This window comes from Penaeus vannamei, chromosome 22 (genome assembly GCF_042767895.1).
Source record: "Penaeus vannamei isolate JL-2024 chromosome 22, ASM4276789v1, whole genome shotgun sequence".
Taxonomy (NCBI): domain Eukaryota; kingdom Metazoa; phylum Arthropoda; class Malacostraca; order Decapoda; family Penaeidae; genus Penaeus; species Penaeus vannamei.
Genome location: NC_091570.1, coordinates 36,322,830 through 36,340,329, shown reverse-complemented (window position 1 = coordinate 36,340,329; position 17,500 = coordinate 36,322,830). Strand labels below are relative to the sequence as shown.

Sequence of the window (17,500 nt, the reverse complement as noted above, 5' to 3'; positions counted from 1 at the left end):
AGAGGGAGAAAGAGAGAAAGAAAGAGAAAGTGAAAGGGAGAAAGAAAGAGAGAAAAAAAAGAGAGAGAGAGAAAGAGAAAGAGAAAGAGAAAGAGAAAGAGAAAGAGAAAGAGAGAGAGAGAGAGAGAGAGAGAGAGAGAGAGAGAGAGAGAGAGAGAGAGAGAGAGAGAGAGAGAGAGAGAGAGAGGGAGAGAGAGACAGAGAGAGAGAGAGAGAAGGGAAAGGGCTACATCATCCAAGTGAAAGGATACCTACGCTATGGAGATTCTGAAAAAGAAAAAAAAAAAAGAAGAAAAAACGGAAAAGAAAAAAAAGAAAAAAAAAATACATAGAATCATGCCGTAGGTAATTGAAGTTGTTATCGGAAGAAAGAGACTAACATTATTATTATTGAGACTCGGAAAACAGTAAAATATTATTGAAATATTGAATTTCTTCAGACTCCCGAGAATTGTGTCGAATTAAAATATGATAATTATAATGATAATGATGGTTATATAAGATGATGGTGATGGTGGTTGTGGTGGTGATAATGTTAATGATAAAGATGATAATTATGATGATGATGATAATGATAATGATATCAATGATAAAGATGATAATTATGATAATGATGATAATGATAATGATATTAATGATAACGATGATAATTATGATAATGGTGATAATGATAATGATATTAATGATAAAGATGATAATTATGATAATGATGATAATGATATTGATATTAATGATAAAGATGATAATTATGATAATGATGATCATGATAATGATATTAATGATAAAGATGATAATTATGATAATGATGATAATGATAATAATATTAATGTTAAAGATGATAATTATGATAATGATGATAATGATAATGATATTAATGATAACGATGATAATTATGATAATGATGATAATGATAATGATATTAATGATAAAGATGATAATTATGATAATGATGATAATGATAATGATATTAATGATAAAGATGATAATTATGATAATGATAATGATATAAATGACAAGGATGATAATAAAAACAATAGTAATGATAATAATGATGATCATGAAGCTAGAAGCACTCAGATAGCGCATACCTCCGCCATGGCAATAGGATCACAGGTGCAATAAGAATAAAAAAAAAATGTTTATGCCTCTTTTATTTATCCTGCGAATCAACTAACCAACAAACTAACCAACGCTATCAAAAACATAACCTTCTCAACGGAGGTAATATTGATGATAATAATAATGATAATAACAATGATAATGATAATGATAAAAATGATGATAAAGATAACAAGAGTAATGGTGATAATAAGTATGATGATGGTAGTAGTAATAACAAATGATGATAATAATAAATGTTACTGATGAAAACAATAGCACGATAACATAATTATGATGATAATCAAGATAACAAAATCCTTCTACGATATACTAAATTATCCGAATCTTTACGAAAACTTGAGGAATGTTTTGCTAAGAATTCTTGGACCAACAGACGGTCAGATCTACAAGGTATACAGTTCCTTAACAAGATAAAAAAAAAAAAAAAAAAAAAAAAAAAACGCAGAAAATTCGTTTTTTTTTTTTTTTTTTTTTTTTTTTTTTTTTTTTTTTTTTTTTTTTATAGATGTTAGCGTTTCTGCTAAAGGGAATGTTCACATGCGAATAATTCTTTGTTGATAATTATGATTTTTTTTTTCAGAAGATGTAACGGCGTTTCAGCTAAAGAGAAAGTACACATGTGATTATTAATTATTTGTTTATACTTTATTTTAGAAGTACCGAACAAGGCAGTTTACTTTGGTAAGTTATCATTAACTATTGGTACTTACGCTGAAAGGTAGAAGTGAGGTCCGTGGCATGAGGGAGGGAATGATGGGGGTAGGGGTGGGGGTGGGGGTGAAGGGGGGTAGGTGGGTACACAGAGGACAGCAGTGCCAAACTATGGCTCCGGTGGCCCTTAGGCTCGTGGGGGTGGGGGTGAAGGGGGGTAGGTGGGTACACAGAGGACAGCAGTGCCAAACTATGGCTCCGGTGGCCCTTAGGCTCGTGGGGGTGGGGGTGGGGTGGGGGTGAAGGGGGGTAGGTGGGTACACAGAGGACAGCCATGCGATCAACAGCAGTGCCAAACTATGGCTCCGGTGGCCCTTAGGCTCGTGGGGGTGGGGGTGGGGTGGGGGTGAAGGGGGGTAGGTGGGTACACAGAGGACAGCCATGCGATCAACAGCAGTGCCAAACTATGGCTCCGGTGCCGCTTAGGCTCGTGGGGGTGGGGGGGGGGTGGGGGTGAAGGGGGGTAGGTGGGTACACAGAGGACAGCCATGCGATCAACAGCAGTGCCAAACTATGGCTCCGGTGGCCCTTAGGCTCGTGGGGGTGGGGGTGGGGGTGAAGGGGGGTAGGTGGGTACACAGAGGACAGCCATGCGATTCTACAGCAGTGCCAAACTATGGCTCCGGTGGCCCTTAGGCTCGTGGGGGTGGGGGTGGGGTGGGGGTGAAGGGGGGTAGGTGGGTACACAGAGGACAGCAATGCGATTCTACAGCAGTGCCAAACTATGGCTCCGATGGCCCTTAGGCTCGTGGGGGTGGGGGTGGGGTGGGGGTGAAGGGGGGTAGGTGGGTACACAGAGGACAGCAATGTGATCAACAGCAGTGCCAAACTATGGCTCCGGTGGCCCTTAGGCTCGTGGGGGTGGGGGTGGGGTGGGGGTGAAGGGGGGTGGGGTGGGGTGGGGGTGAAGGGGGGTAGGTGGGTACACAGAGGACAGCCATGCGATCAACAGCAGTGCCAAACTATGGCTCCGGTGGCCCTTAGGCTCGTGGGGGTGGGGGTGAAGGGGGGTAGGTGGGTACACAGAGGACAGCAATGTGATCAACAGCAGTGCCAAACTATGGCTCCGGTGGCCCTTAGGCTCGTGGGGGTGGGGGTGGGGTGGGGGTGAAGGGGGGTGGGGTGGGGTGGGGGTGAAGGGGGGTAGGTGGGTACACAGAGGACAGCCATGCGATCAACAGCAGTGCCAAACTATGGCTCCGGTGGCCCTTAGGCTCGTGGGGGTGGGGGTGAAGGGGGGTAGGTGGGTACACAGAGGACAGCAGTGCCAAACTATGGCTCCGGTGGCCCTTAGGCTCGTGGGGGTGGGGGTGGGGTGGGGGTGAAGGGGGGTAGGTGGGTACACAGAGGACAGCCATGCGATCAACAGCAGTGCCAAACTATGGCTCCGGTGGCCCTTAGGCTCGTGGGGGTGGGGGTGGGGGTGGGGTGGGGGTGAAGGGGGGTAGGTGGGTACACAGAGGACAGCCATGCGATCAACAGCAGTGCCAAACTATGGCTCCGGTGGCCCTTAGGCTCGTGGGGGTGGGGGTGGGGTGGGGGTGAAGGGGGGTAGGTGGGTACACAGAGGACAGCCATGCGATCAACAGCAGTGCCAAACTATGGCTCCGGTGGCCCTTAGGCTCGTGGGGGTGGGGGTGGGGTGGGGGTGAAGGGGGGTAGGTGGGTACACAGAGGACAGCAATGCGATTCTACAGCAGTGCCAAACTATGGCTCCGATGGCCCTTAGGCTCGTGGGGGTGGGGGTGGGGTGGGGGTGAAGGGGGGTAGGTGGGTACACAGAGGACAGCCATGCGATCAACAGCAGTGCCAAACTATGGCTCCGGCGGCCCTTAGGCTCGTGGGGGTGGGGGTGGGGTGGGGGTGGGGTGGGGGTGAAGGGGGGTAGGTGGGTACACAGAGGACAGCAATGCGATATACAGCAGTGCCAAACTATGGCTCCGGTGGCCCTTAGGCTCCTGCGGCTGGGGGTGGGGGTGAAGGGGGGTAGGGGGGTACACAGAGGCCAGCCATGCGATCAACAGCAGTGCCAAACTATGGCTCCGGTGGCCCTTAGGCTCGTGGGGGTGGGGGTGGGGTGGGGGTGAAGGGGGGTAGGTGGGTACACAGAGGACAGCAATGTGATCAACAGCAGTGCCAAACTATGGCTCTGGTGGCCCTTAGGCTCGTGGGGGTGGGGGTGGGGGTGGGGGTGAAGGGGGGTAGGTGGGTACACAGAGGACAGCCATGCGATCAACAGCAGTGCCAAACTATGGCTCCGGTGGCCCTTAGGCTCGCGGTGCAGTGCCACCAGATTACCACTCAAAGACAGACGTTGCTCAAACCGAACGCCTTAGATTAATTAATTAAATTAGTTTCTCCCTCTCTTCTCTCATCGCCCTCTCTCCCCCTCCCTTCCCCCCCTCTCTTTTATTCCTCTCACCCTCTCTTTTATTCCTCTCACCCTCTCTTTTATTCCTCTCACCCTCTCTTTTATTCCTCTCACCCTCTCTTTTATTCCTCTCGCCCTCTCTTTTATTCCTCTCGCCCTCTCTTTTATTCCTCTCGCCCTCTCTCCCCCTCCCTTCCCCCCCCCTCTCTTTTATTCCTCTCACCCTCTCTTTTATTCCTCTCGCCCTCTCTTTTATTCCTCTCACCCTCTCTTTTATTCCTCTCGCCCTCTCTTTTATTCCTCTCACCCTCTCTTTTATTCCTCTCACCCTCTCTTTTATTCCTCTCACCCTCTCTTTTATTCCTCTCACCCTCTCTTTTATTCCTCTCACCCTCTCTTTTATTCCTCTCACCCTCTCTTTTATTCTTCTCACCCTCTTTTTTATTCCTCTCGCCCTCTCTTTTATTCCTCTCGCCCTCTCTTTCATTCCTCTCACCCTCTCTTTTATTCCTCTCACCCTCTCTTTTATTCCTCTCACCCTCTCTTTTATTCCTCTCACCCTCTCTTTTATTCCTCTCACCCTCTCTTTTATTCCTCTCACCCTCTCTTTTATTCCTCTCACCCTCTCTTTTATTCCTCTCACCCTCTCTTTTATTCCTCTCACCCTCTCTTTTATTCCTCTCACCCTCTCTTTTATTCCTCTCGCCCTCTCTTTTATTCCTCTCACCCTCTCTTTTATTCCTCTCACCCTCTCTTTTATTCCTCTCACCCTCTCTTTTATTCCTCTCACCCTCTCTTTTATTCCTCTCACCCTCTCTTTTATTCCTCTCACCCTCTCTTTTATTCCTCTCACCCTCTCTTTTATTCCTCTCACCCTCTCTTTTATTCCTCTCACCCTCTCTTTTATTCCTCTCACCCTCTCTTTTATTCCTCTCACCCTCTCTTTTATTCCTCTCATCTGATAGCTGTCTTGAATTAATGGCGAAGAATTTCCTTGAGGTGTGATAATTATGTGGGTGTGTTTTCCTGTGATTATGGCGTCGTGTGTTGAGGGGCTCGATGCTAATGACGCCTGCCATTGGGTCTGGTGCGGAAACCACGAGCTACACCACGCACTTCACACTTCATTTCACTTCACTTCTTTATTCCGCTAGTTCTCTCCTCTCCGTCATTTCTCGTCTCTTCATGTTTGTTTTTTTCAACCTTTTCTCTTTTCTTTCTCTCCTTCCTTCCTTAATTCTTCGATGCTCCTGTTTGTGTTGTTTTCTTCTTCTTTTTTTTCTCTATTTGCGTTTTCCCTTCCTTCCTTTCTCGTCCTTCATCATTTCTTGTCTTTTCTCTTCATTTGTCTTCAACTTTCCACCTTTCTTTCTCTCATTCCTCCTTCTTTTTTCGATGCTCCTATCTGTCTTGTTTCTTCTTCCTTTTTCTCTATTTCCTCTTTCCTTCCTTCCTTTCTCATTCTTTCTTCGATATTTCTAATTCCCCTTCTCCTCGCAATCTCAAATTCTCCTATGCGACTCCTCCTATTTGTGGTGTTTTATTTATCTTCTTTTTTTCTCCGTTTCCTCTCTTCTTCCTTCCTTTCTCATTCTTCCCTCGATATTTCTAATTCTCCTTCCTTCTCGCAATCTCAAATTCTCCCATGTCCTTTACGCACTTTTCCCATCAGTGGATTCTCTCGCTTCAGACTCAATGTCAGGCTCGTAAAATACCGGATCAAAACAAGTACTTCCGATCAGACTCATTGTCAGGCTCGTAAAATTCCGCGAGTATATTAGCAAGTGATTTGGCAAAATGCGCTCTCTCTTTAGGGGAGAAAGAAAAGAAGAAGAGAAGACGACATTAACCCGGCAAGACTCGAGGAAGGATAAGTGCCATTGTCTTTCTTGGCTTTCATAGGAGTGCTGGAAGGAGGATCGATGACACGTTATATAAACGGAAACAATACCGCGGTCCTTCTCAACCCCCACACTCCTCCCTCCGCCCCGCCACTTCGCTCTCCGCTTCGCTAAGGACGCGCACTCCCCCTCGCCGTCGTCCCTTCCTACAAGACGCCTTCACAAGCTGTGGAGTTCGATCGCGTGCGGGACTCCGGTCTCTTATGGTTCGAGTCGCTTTCATGTTTCGAAGCTTTGTTTGTGTTCCGAAAAGTTGACGTGGTTCGAGCTGTTGTTTTGGTACGAGCTGTTGGTTTGGTTCGAGCAGTTGGTTTGGTTCGAGCTGTTGTTTTGGTTCGAGCTGTTGTTTTGGTTCGAGCTGTTGTTCTGGTTTGAACTGGTCTTATGGTTCGAACCATAAAAACAGTTCAAACCATTTGAGGTCTTAGTATCAATGGTTCGAACCACTGATACTGGGGTAGGCTAGATTAGTAGCAACCCGAGGTTTCATGGCGTCTGAAAAAAAGCACGTGGGGTTTATTTTGATGACGTCACAAAGGTTACGAATGCTTTGTGAATCTGGTCGATCATTTCGGTCTTTTCATTTGCAAAAAGGGATGGAAAATAATGATTTCAATGGTTATATTATCATTGAACAATCATCAAAACGGAAGCCATGACACCTCCTCGAGATGCTACTGATCTAGCCTTCCCCCACTGATCCTATTCGAAGCCTCAGATGGTTCGAACTCCCCTATGGTTCGAATAACTGACGCCGTTGTAATCCGCACCGCAGTTAAAGTTTCGAATCACTTTCCACAAAAACCCTCTTGACCATCGCCATCGCTTTGGACCGATGCATCAACCCCGGCCCAGGAGACTCACCCAGACCACGTAGGACGCCGGAAGGACCCTCCCAGACCAGAGGAGCGCTCGGGGATGGATGGGCGAAGCGGTCTTCGGATTCACTCGCACGATTTCCGAGCAAATAACCGCGGGACAAACAGCTGTGGAGCGAAGAGGCAACGGAGCGAGAGAAGACACAAGATTATGACGATGATGCGAACCAGTAGGAAGAAATCAACAGAAGAAACAGTAGGAGAATGCAGTCACAAAGAACAAACACCTTTAAAGCAAATTGCAACAAAACAGGAGTGTCGACAAGAAACAGTAGGAGAATGCAGTCACAAACAAACATCTTTAAAGCAAATTGCAACAAAACAGAAGTGTCGACAAGAAACAGTAGGAGAATGCAGTCACAAACAAACATCTTTAAAGCAAATTGCAACAAAACAGAAGTGTCGACAAGAAACAGTAGGAGAATGCAGTCACAAAGAACAAACACCTTTAAAGCAAACTGCAACAAAACAGGAGTGTCGACAAGAAACAGTAGGAGAATGCAGTCACAAACAAACACCTTTAAAGCAAATTGCAACAAAACAGAAGTGTCGACAAGAAACAGTAGGAGAATGCAGTCACAAACAAACATCTTTAAAGCAAATTGCAACAAAACGAGAGAGTCGACAAGAAACAGTAGGAGAATGCAGTCACAAAGAACAAACACCTTTAAAGCAAATTGCAACAAAACAGGAGTGTCGACAAGAAACAGTAGGAGAATGCAGTCACAAAGAACGAACACCTTTAAAGCAAATTGCAACAAAACAAGTGTCGACAAGAAACAGTAGGAGAATGCAGTCACAAACAAACACCTTTAAAGCAAATTGCAACAAAACAAGTGTCGACAGGAAACAGTAGGAGAATGCAGTCACAAAGAACAAACACCTTTAAAGCAAATTGCAACAAAATCCGAGAGTGTCGACAAGAAACAGTAGGAGAATGCAGTCACAAACAAACATCTTTCAAGCAAATTGCAACAAAACAAGTGTCGACAAGAAACAGTAGGAGAATGCAGTCACAAACAAACACCTTTAAAGCAAATTGCAACAAAACAGGAGTCGACAAGAAACAGTAGGAGAATGCAGTCACAAACAAACACCTTTAAAGCAAATTGCAACAAAACAGGAGTGTCGACAAGAAACAGTAGGAGAATGCAGTCACAAAGAACAAACACCTTTAAAGCAAATTGCAACAAAACAAGTGTCGACAAGAAACAGAAGGAGAATGCAGACACAAACAAACACCTTTAAAGCAAATTGCAACAAAACAAGTGTCGACAAGAAACAGTAGGAGAATGCAGTCACAAAGAACAAACACCTTTAAAGCAAATTGCAACAAAACAAGTGTCGACAAGAAACAGTAGGAGAATGCAGTCACAAACAAACATCTTTAAAGCAAATTGCAACAAAACAAGTGTCGACAAGAAACAGTAGGAGAATGCAGTCACAAACAAACATCTTTAAAGCAAATTGCAACAAAACAAGTGTCGACAAGAAACAGTAGGAGAATGCAGTCACAAACAAACATCTTTAAAGCAAATTGCAACAAAACAAGTGTCGACAAGAAACAGTAGGAGAATGCAGTCACAAACAAACACCTTTAAAGCAAATTGCAACAAAACAAGAGTGTCGACAAGAAACAGTAGGAGAATGCAGTCACAAACAAACACCTTTAAAGCAAATTGCAACAAAACAAGTGTCGACAAGAAACAGTAGGAGAATGCAGTCACAAACAAACACCTTTAAAGCAAATTGCAACAAAACAAGAGTGTCGACAAGAAACAGTAGGAGAATGCAGTCACAAACAAACACCTTTAAAGCAAATTGCAACAAAACAAGTGTCGACAAGAAACAGTAGGAGAATGCAGTCACAAACAAACGCCTTTAAAGCAAATTGCAACAAAACGAGAGAGTCGACAAGAAACAGTAGGAGAATGCAGTCACAAACAAACACCTTTAAAGCAAATTGCAACAAAACAAGTGTCGACAAGAAACAGTAGGAGAATGCAGTCACAAACAAACACCTTTAAAGCAAATTGCAACAAAACAAGTGTCGACAAGAAACAGTAGGAGAATGCAGTCACAAACAAACACCTTTAAAGCAAATTGCAACAAAACAGGAGTGTCGACAAGAAACAGTAGGAGAATGCAGTCACAAACAAACGCCTTTAAAGCAAATTGCAACAAAACAGGAATGTCGACAAGAAACAGTAGGCGAATGCAGTCACAAACAAACACCTTTAAAGCAAATTGCAACAAAACAAGTGTCGACAAGAAACAGTAGGAGAATGCAGTCACAAACAAACACCTTTGAAGCAAATTGCAACAAAACAAGTGTTGACAAGAAACAGTAGGAGAATGCAGTCACAAACAAACATCTTTAAAGCAAATTGCAACAAAACAAGAGTGTCGACAAGAAACAGTAGGAGAATGCAGTCACAAACAAACACCTTTAAAGCAAATTGCAACAAAACAAGTGTCGACAAGAAACAGTAGGAGAATGCAGTCACAAACAAACGCCTTTAAAGCAAATTGCAACAAAACGAGAGAGTCGACAAGAAACAGTAGGAGAATGCAGTCACAAACAAACACCTTTAAAGCAAATTGCAACAAAACAAGTGTCGACAAGAAACAGTAGGAGAATGCAGTCACAAACAAACACCTTTAAAGCAAATTGCAACAAAACAAGTGTCGACAAGAAACAGTAGGAGAATGCAGTCACAAACAAACGCCTTTAAAGCAAATTGCAACAAAACGAGAGAGTCGACAAGAAACAGTAGGAGAATGCAGTCACAAACAAACACCTTTAAAGCAAATTGCAACAAAACAAGTGTCGACAAGAAACAGTAGGAGAATGCAGTCACAAACAAACACCTTTAAAGCAAATTGCAACAAAACAAGTGTCGACAAGAAACAGTAGGAGAATGCAGTCACAAACAAACACCTTTAAAGCAAATTGCAACAAAACAGGAGTGTCGACAAGAAACAGTAGGAGAATGCAGTCACAAACAAACGCCTTTAAAGCAAATTGCAACAAAACAGGAATGTCGACAAGAAACAGTAGGCGAATGCAGTCACAAACAAACACCTTTAAAGCAAATTGCAACAAAACAAGTGTCGACAAGAAACAGTAGGAGAATGCAGTCACAAACAAACACCTTTGAAGCAAATTGCAACAAAACAAGTGTCGACAAGAAACAGAAGGAGAATGCAGACACAAACAAACACCTTTAAAGCAAATTGCAACAAAACAAGTGTCGACAAGAAACAGTAGGAGAATGCAGTCACAAAGAACAAACACCTTTAAAGCAAATTGCAACAAAACAAGTGTCGACAAGAAACAGTAGGAGAATGCAGTCACAAACAAACATCTTTAAAGCAAATTGCAACAAAACAAGTGTCGACAAGAAACAGTAGGAGAATGCAGTCACAAACAAACATCTTTAAAGCAAATTGCAACAAAACAGGTGTCGACAAGAAACAGTAGGAGAATGCAGTCACAAACAAACATCTTTAAAGCAAATTGCAACAAAACAGGTGTCGACAAGAAACAGTAGGAGAATGCAGTCACAAACAAACATCTTTAAAGCAAATTGCAACAAAACAAGTGTCGACAAGAAACAGTAGGAGAATGCAGTCACAAACAAACATCTTTAAAGCAAATTGCAACAAAACAAGTGTCGACAAGAAACAGTAGGAGAATGCAGTCACAAACAAACACCTTTAAAGCAAATTGCAACAAAACAAGTGTCGACAAGAAACAGTAGGAGAATGCAGTCACAAACAAACACCTTTAACGCAAATTGCAACAAAACAAGAGTGTCGACAAGAAACAGTAGGAGAATGCAGTCACAAACAAACACCTTTAAAGCAAATTGCAACAAAACAAGTGTCGACAAGAAACAGTAGGAGAATGCAGTCACAAACAAACATCTTTAAAGCAAATTGCAACAAAACAGGTGTCGACAAGAAACAGTAGGAGAATGCAGTCACAAACAAACACCTTTAAAGCAAATTGCAACAAAACAAGTGTCGACAAGAAACAGTAGGAGAATGCAGTCACAAAGAACAAACATCTTTAAAGCAAATTGCAACAAAACGAGAGAGTCGACAAGAAACAGTAGGAGAATGCAGTCACAAAGAACAAACATCTTTAAAGCAAATTGCAACAAAACAGGAGTGTCGACAAGAAACAGTAGGAGAATGCAGTCACAAAGAACAAACACCTTTAAAGCAAATTGCAACAAAACAAGTGTCGACAAGAAACAGTAGGAGAATGCAGCCACAAAGAACAAACATCTTTAAAACAAATTGCAACAAAACAAGTGTCGACAAGAAACAGTAGGAGAATGCAGTCACAAAGAACAAACATCTTTAAAGCAAATTGCAACAAAACAAGTGTCGACAAGAAACAGTAGGAGAATGCAGCCACAAAGAACAAACACCTTTAAAGCAAATTGCAACAAAACAAGTGTCGACAAGAAACAGTAGGAGAATGCAGTCACAAACAAACACCTTTGAAGCAAATTGCAACAAAACAAGTGTTGACAAGAAACAGTAGGAGAATGCAGTCACAAAGAACAAACATCTTTAAAGCAAATTGCAACAAAACAAGTGTCGACAAGAAACAGTAGGAGAATGCAGTCAAAAACAAACACCTTTAAAGCAAATTGCAACAAAACAAGTGTCGACAAGAAACAGTAGGAGAATGCAGTCACAAACAAACACCTTTAAAGCAAATTGCAACAAAACGAGAGAGTCGACAAGAAACAGTAGGAGAATGCAGTCACAAACAAACACCTTTAAAGCAAACTGCAACAAAACAAGTGTCGACAAGAAACAGTAGGAGAATGCAGTCACAAAGAACAAACACCTTTAAAGCAAATTGCAACAAAACAAGTGTCGACAAGAAACAGTAGGAGAATGCAGTCACAAACAAACATCTTTAAAGCAAATTGCAACAAAACAAGTGTCGACAAGAAACAGTAGGAGAATGCAGTCACAAACAAACACCTTTAAAGCAAATTGCAACAAAACAAGTGTCGACAAGAAACAGTAGGAGAATGCAGTCACAAACAAACATCTTTAAAGCAAATTGCAACAAAACAAGTGTCGACAAGAAACAGTAGGAGAATGCAGTCACAAACAAACACCTTTAAAGCGAATTGCAACAAAACAAGTGTTGACAAGAAACAGTAGGAGAATGCAGTCACATTCCTTACCCCCCACCATACCCGCGTCAGAACATGGTCACAGTAGCGCGAGGTGCAGGTAAATGAGATTATGAGCGAAGGGCGCCGGGACAGAGGGAATGAGGGGGTGATGAGGGAATGAGGGGAATGAGGGGGTGATGAGGGAATGAGGGGAATGAGGGGGTGAGGAGGGAATGAGGGGATGAGGAGGGAATGAGGGGGTGATGAGGGAATGAGGGGGTGATGAGGGAATGAGGGGATGATGAGGGAATGAGGGAATGAGGGAGTGATGAGGGAATGAGGGGGTGATGAGGGAATGAGGGGGTGATGAGGGAATGAGGGGGTGATGAGGGAATGAGGGGGTGATGAGGGAATGAGGGGGTGAGGAGGGAATGAGGGGGTGAGGAGGGAATGAGGGGGTGATGAGGGAATGAGGGGGTGATGAGGGAATGAGGGGGTGATGAGGGGAATGAAGGGGTTATGAGGGAATGAGGGGGTGATGAGGGAATGAGGGGGTGATGAGGGAATGAGGGGGTGAGGAGGGAATGAGGGGGTGATGAGGGAATGAGGCGGTGATGAGGGAATGAGGGGGTGATGAGGGGAATGAAGGGGTGATGAGGGAATGAGGGGGTGATGAAGGAATGAGGGAATGAGGGGATGATGAGGGAATGAGGGGGTAATGAGGGGGTGGGGAGGGAAGGAGGGGGGAGGGGGTTCATCCTCATCGTAAGCCAGGAAGATTGGAAGAGGAGATCTAGGCCGACTGGGGTTTCTCGTCACAAATTAGTTCTTCGACTTCCTTGTTGTCATTATCTTATTGTTATTATTATCATTTTTATTATTATTATTACTATTCTTATTATCGTTATTATCATTGCCATTATTATTATCGTTCTTATCATTGCCATTATTATTATCGATATTATTATTATTGTTATTGTTATTATTATTATTATTATTATTATTATTATTATTATTATTATTAGTATTATTATTATCATTATTATTATTATTATTATTATTATTATTATTATTATCATCATCATTATTATCATCATTATTATTATTATTATTATTATTATTATTATTATTATTATTATTATTATTATTATTATTATTATTATTATTATTATTATTATTATCATTATTATCATTATCATCATCATCATTATTATCATTATTATTATCATTATATTCATTATCATCATCATTATTATTATTATTATTATTATTATTATTATTATTATTATTATTATTATTATTATTATCATTATTATTATTATTATTATCATTATTATTATTATTATTATTATTACCATCATTATTGTTATTATCATTATTGTTAATATTACTATTGTTATTGCTGTTCATCATCATCATCATTATCATTGTTATAATTATAATCATTATTATCATTGTTATTGTTATTTCATTATCACTATCATTATCACTATCATTGTCACTATTATTAATATCATCAGCATTGCTATTATCATTACTATTATTACTTTTTGAGGAATCTTATTGTTATATTCAATGATATTGCTATTGTTACTACTACTACTACTACTTCTACTTCTCGTACTACTACTATTACTACTACTACTACTACTTCTACTACTACTACTATCATCTTTATCATTATCATCCAGCTTCTCTACATCGTCATCAACCAAAATTATCATCATCATCACCATCATCACTCTTATCATTATTATCATCACCATCATCACTATTATCATTATTATCATCACCATCATCACTATTATCATTATTATCATCACCATCATCACTATCATAATTATCATCATCACCATCATCACTATTATCATGATTATCATCACCATCATCACTATTATTATTATTATCATCACCATCATCACTATTATCATTACTATCATCACCATCATCACTATTATCATTATTATCATCACCATCATCACTATTATCATTATTACCATCACCATCATCACTATTATCATTATTATCATCACCATCATCACTATTATCATTATTATCATCACCATCATCACTATTATCATTATTATCATCTCCATCATCACTGTTATCATCACCATCATCACTATTATCATTATTATCATCACCATCATCACTATTATCATTATTATCATCACCATCATCACTATTATCATTATTATCATCACCACCAACTATTATCATTATTATCATCACCATCATCACTATTATCATTATTATCACCACCACCATCATCATTATCATTATTATCATCACCATCATCACTATTATCATTATTATCATCACCATTATCACTATTATCATTATTATAATCACTATTATCATAATTATCATCACCATCATCACTATTATCATTATTATCATCACCATTATCACTATTATCATTATTATAATCACTATTATCATAATTATCATCGCCATCATCATCATTAAACCTATCACCACCACAACCATGATTACAATAAATCTAATCTTAATTACACAAAATTTATTTATCTTTTTCGTGTGTAAAAAAAAAAAGAGACTAAATCCAACCTGCAGAGGAAATTAGCACGTAATCCCCTTGTGACTAAGGCTGATAATTGAGTGAGAGGTTCAGATTCATTAGCTTATTAGAGAGAATTATAAGTAGTCACTTAATGGCGAGGATTAATGACTATTCTAGCTGTTGATTGGATGACTGTCAGAAAGATTTTATCTATTTGTTTATCTATTTAATTATTTGTTTATTCATTTACTTGTTTATCTATTTATCTGTTTATCTATTTAATTACTTTTTTATTTGTTTATTTATTTGTCTATTTATCTATTTAATTTCTGTTGTATTTGTTTATTTATTTATCTATTTATGTATTTAATTAATTGTTTATTTGTTTATTTATTGATCTATTTATGTATTTGATTATCTATCTATTTAGTTATTTATTTATCCATTTATCTATTTATTTTTTTGTTTATTTATTTATTTATTTTTATATTCATTTATTTATTTGATTATCTATCTATTTATCTATTTGTCTCTTTATTCATCTATTTTTTATTATTCTTTATTATTTACTCATTTACTTATTTATTTGTTTAGTTATTCATCTGTTTAGTTATTCATCTATTTATTCATTTGTTTGTTTATCATCTGTTTATTGATTTGTGGAAAAAAAGGAAGAATGAAAGACAAACAATAAGTAACTAAGTGAAAGAAATATATAAGTAAAGAGAGAGAGAGAGAGATTTATGAAAAGAAAGAAAGAATGGAAGACAAACAATAAGTAAGAAAGGAAAGAGATATATAAGTAAAGAGAGAGAGAGAGAGAGTGAGAGAGAGAGAGAGAGAGAGAGAGAGAGAGAGAGAGAGAGAGAGAGAGAGAGAGAGAGAGAGAGAGAGAGAGAGAGAGAGAGAGAGAGAGACAGACAGACAGACAGACAGAGAGATTTATGGGAAGAAAGGAAGAATGAAAGATAAACAATAAGTAAGAAAGAGAAAGATATATAAGTAAAGAGAGATAGATAGATAGATAGATAGATAGATAGATAGATAGAGAGAGAGAGAGAGAGAGAGAGAGAGAGAGAGAGAGAGAGAGAGAGAGAGAGAGAGAGAGAGACAGACAGACAGACCGACAGAGAGAGAGAGAGAGTGAGAGAGTGAGTGAGAGAGAGAGAGAGATTTATGGAAAGAAAGAAAGAATAACAATAAGAAAGGAAAAAGATGTATAAATAGATAGACATATACTCTATCGTATAATCTTGCTCTCTCCAGGCAATTGATAAGTACTTACGTTAATGACCCTCGCAACAGAGGCCTAATTAAAGCTAATTATCCTATCTAAGTACTTACGTTAATGACCCTCACAGCAGAGCCCTAATTACAGCTAATTATCCTCTAAGTGCTTATGTTAATGACCCTCACAGCAGAGCCCTAATTACAGCCAATTATCCTCTAAGTACTTACGTTAATGACCCTCGCAGCAGAGCCCTAACTAAAGATAATTATCCTATCTAAGTGCTTACGTTAATGACCCTCGCAGCAGAGCCCTAATTACAGCTAATTATCTTCTCTAAGTGCTTACGTTAATGACCCTTGCAACAGAGCCCTAATTAAAGCTAATTATCCTCTAAGTACTTACGTTAATGACCCTCGCAGCAGAGCCCTAATTAAAGCTAATTATCCTCTAAGTGCTTACGTTAATGACTCGCAGCAGAGCCCTAATTAAAGCTAATTATCCTCTAAGTGCTTACGTTAATGACCCTCGCAGCAGAGCCCTAATTAAAGCTAATTATCCTCTAAGTACTTACGTTAATGACCCTCGCAGCAGAGCCCTAATTAAAGCTAATTATCCTCTAAGTACTTACGTTAATGACCCTCGCAACAGAGCCCTAATTAAAGCTAATTATCCTCTAAGTACTTACGTTAATGACCCTCGCAGCAGAGCCCTAATTAAAGCTAATTATCCTCTAAGTACTTACGTTAATGACCCTCGCAACAGAGCCCTAATTAAAGCTAATTATCCTCTAAGTACTTACGTTAATGACCCTCGCAACAGAGCCCTAATTAAAGCTAATTATCCTCTAAGTACTTACGTTAATGACCCTCGCAGCAGAGCCCTAATTACAGCTAATTATCCTATCTAAGTACTTACATTAATGACCCTCATAGCAGAGCCCTAATTAAAGCTAATTATCCTCTAAGTACTTACGTTAATGACCCTCGCAACAGAGCCCTAATTAAAGCTAATTATCCTCTAAGTAATTACGTTAATGACCCTCGCAGCAGAGCCCTAATTAAAGCTAATTATACTATCTAAGTAATTACGTTAATGACCCTTGTAGGAGAGCCCTAATTAAAGCTAATTATCCTTTCTGGCGATTGCAGGAGGCCACGGGAGGTCACACACCGTCGCGAGGTCAGGTACGTTGATCACTTTTCGTCAGAGGTCAAGCAAGGTTCACCCGTTGCATGACAGAGGTAACAGAACAGCTGTTTAATGTTGAGTATAATCCGTCTAAACTCGAAAAATTAGAAACTAACTAACTATATATATATATATATATATATATATATATATATATATATATATATATATATATATATATTTTTTTTTTTTTTTTTTTTTTTTTTTTTCTTTTTTTTTTTTTGTCTAAATAGCTGATATTTATTGCTTATGTTTACACGTGTATGTAGTTCTTATGTTTACACGTGTATGTATTACGTATGTTTACACGTGTATGTATTACGCATGTTTACACGTGTATGTATTACGTATGTTTACACGTGTATGTATTACGCATGTTTACACGTGTATGTATTACGTATGTTTACACGTGTATGTATTACGC

General features: G+C 39.8%; 1 protein-coding gene across 1 annotated transcript in view; it reads left to right on the top strand.

Annotated features, from left to right (window-relative positions):
• Window positions 1-17,500, top strand: part of LOC138865793 (probable G-protein coupled receptor CG31760) — a 386,712-nt gene that overhangs the window by 78,310 nt on the left and 290,902 nt on the right. The window contains exon 2 of the mRNA XM_070137117.1: window positions 17,037-17,072. The gene's annotated coding sequence lies outside the window, so the exon portion shown is untranslated. The remainder of the gene's footprint in view (window positions 1-17,036; window positions 17,073-17,500) is intronic.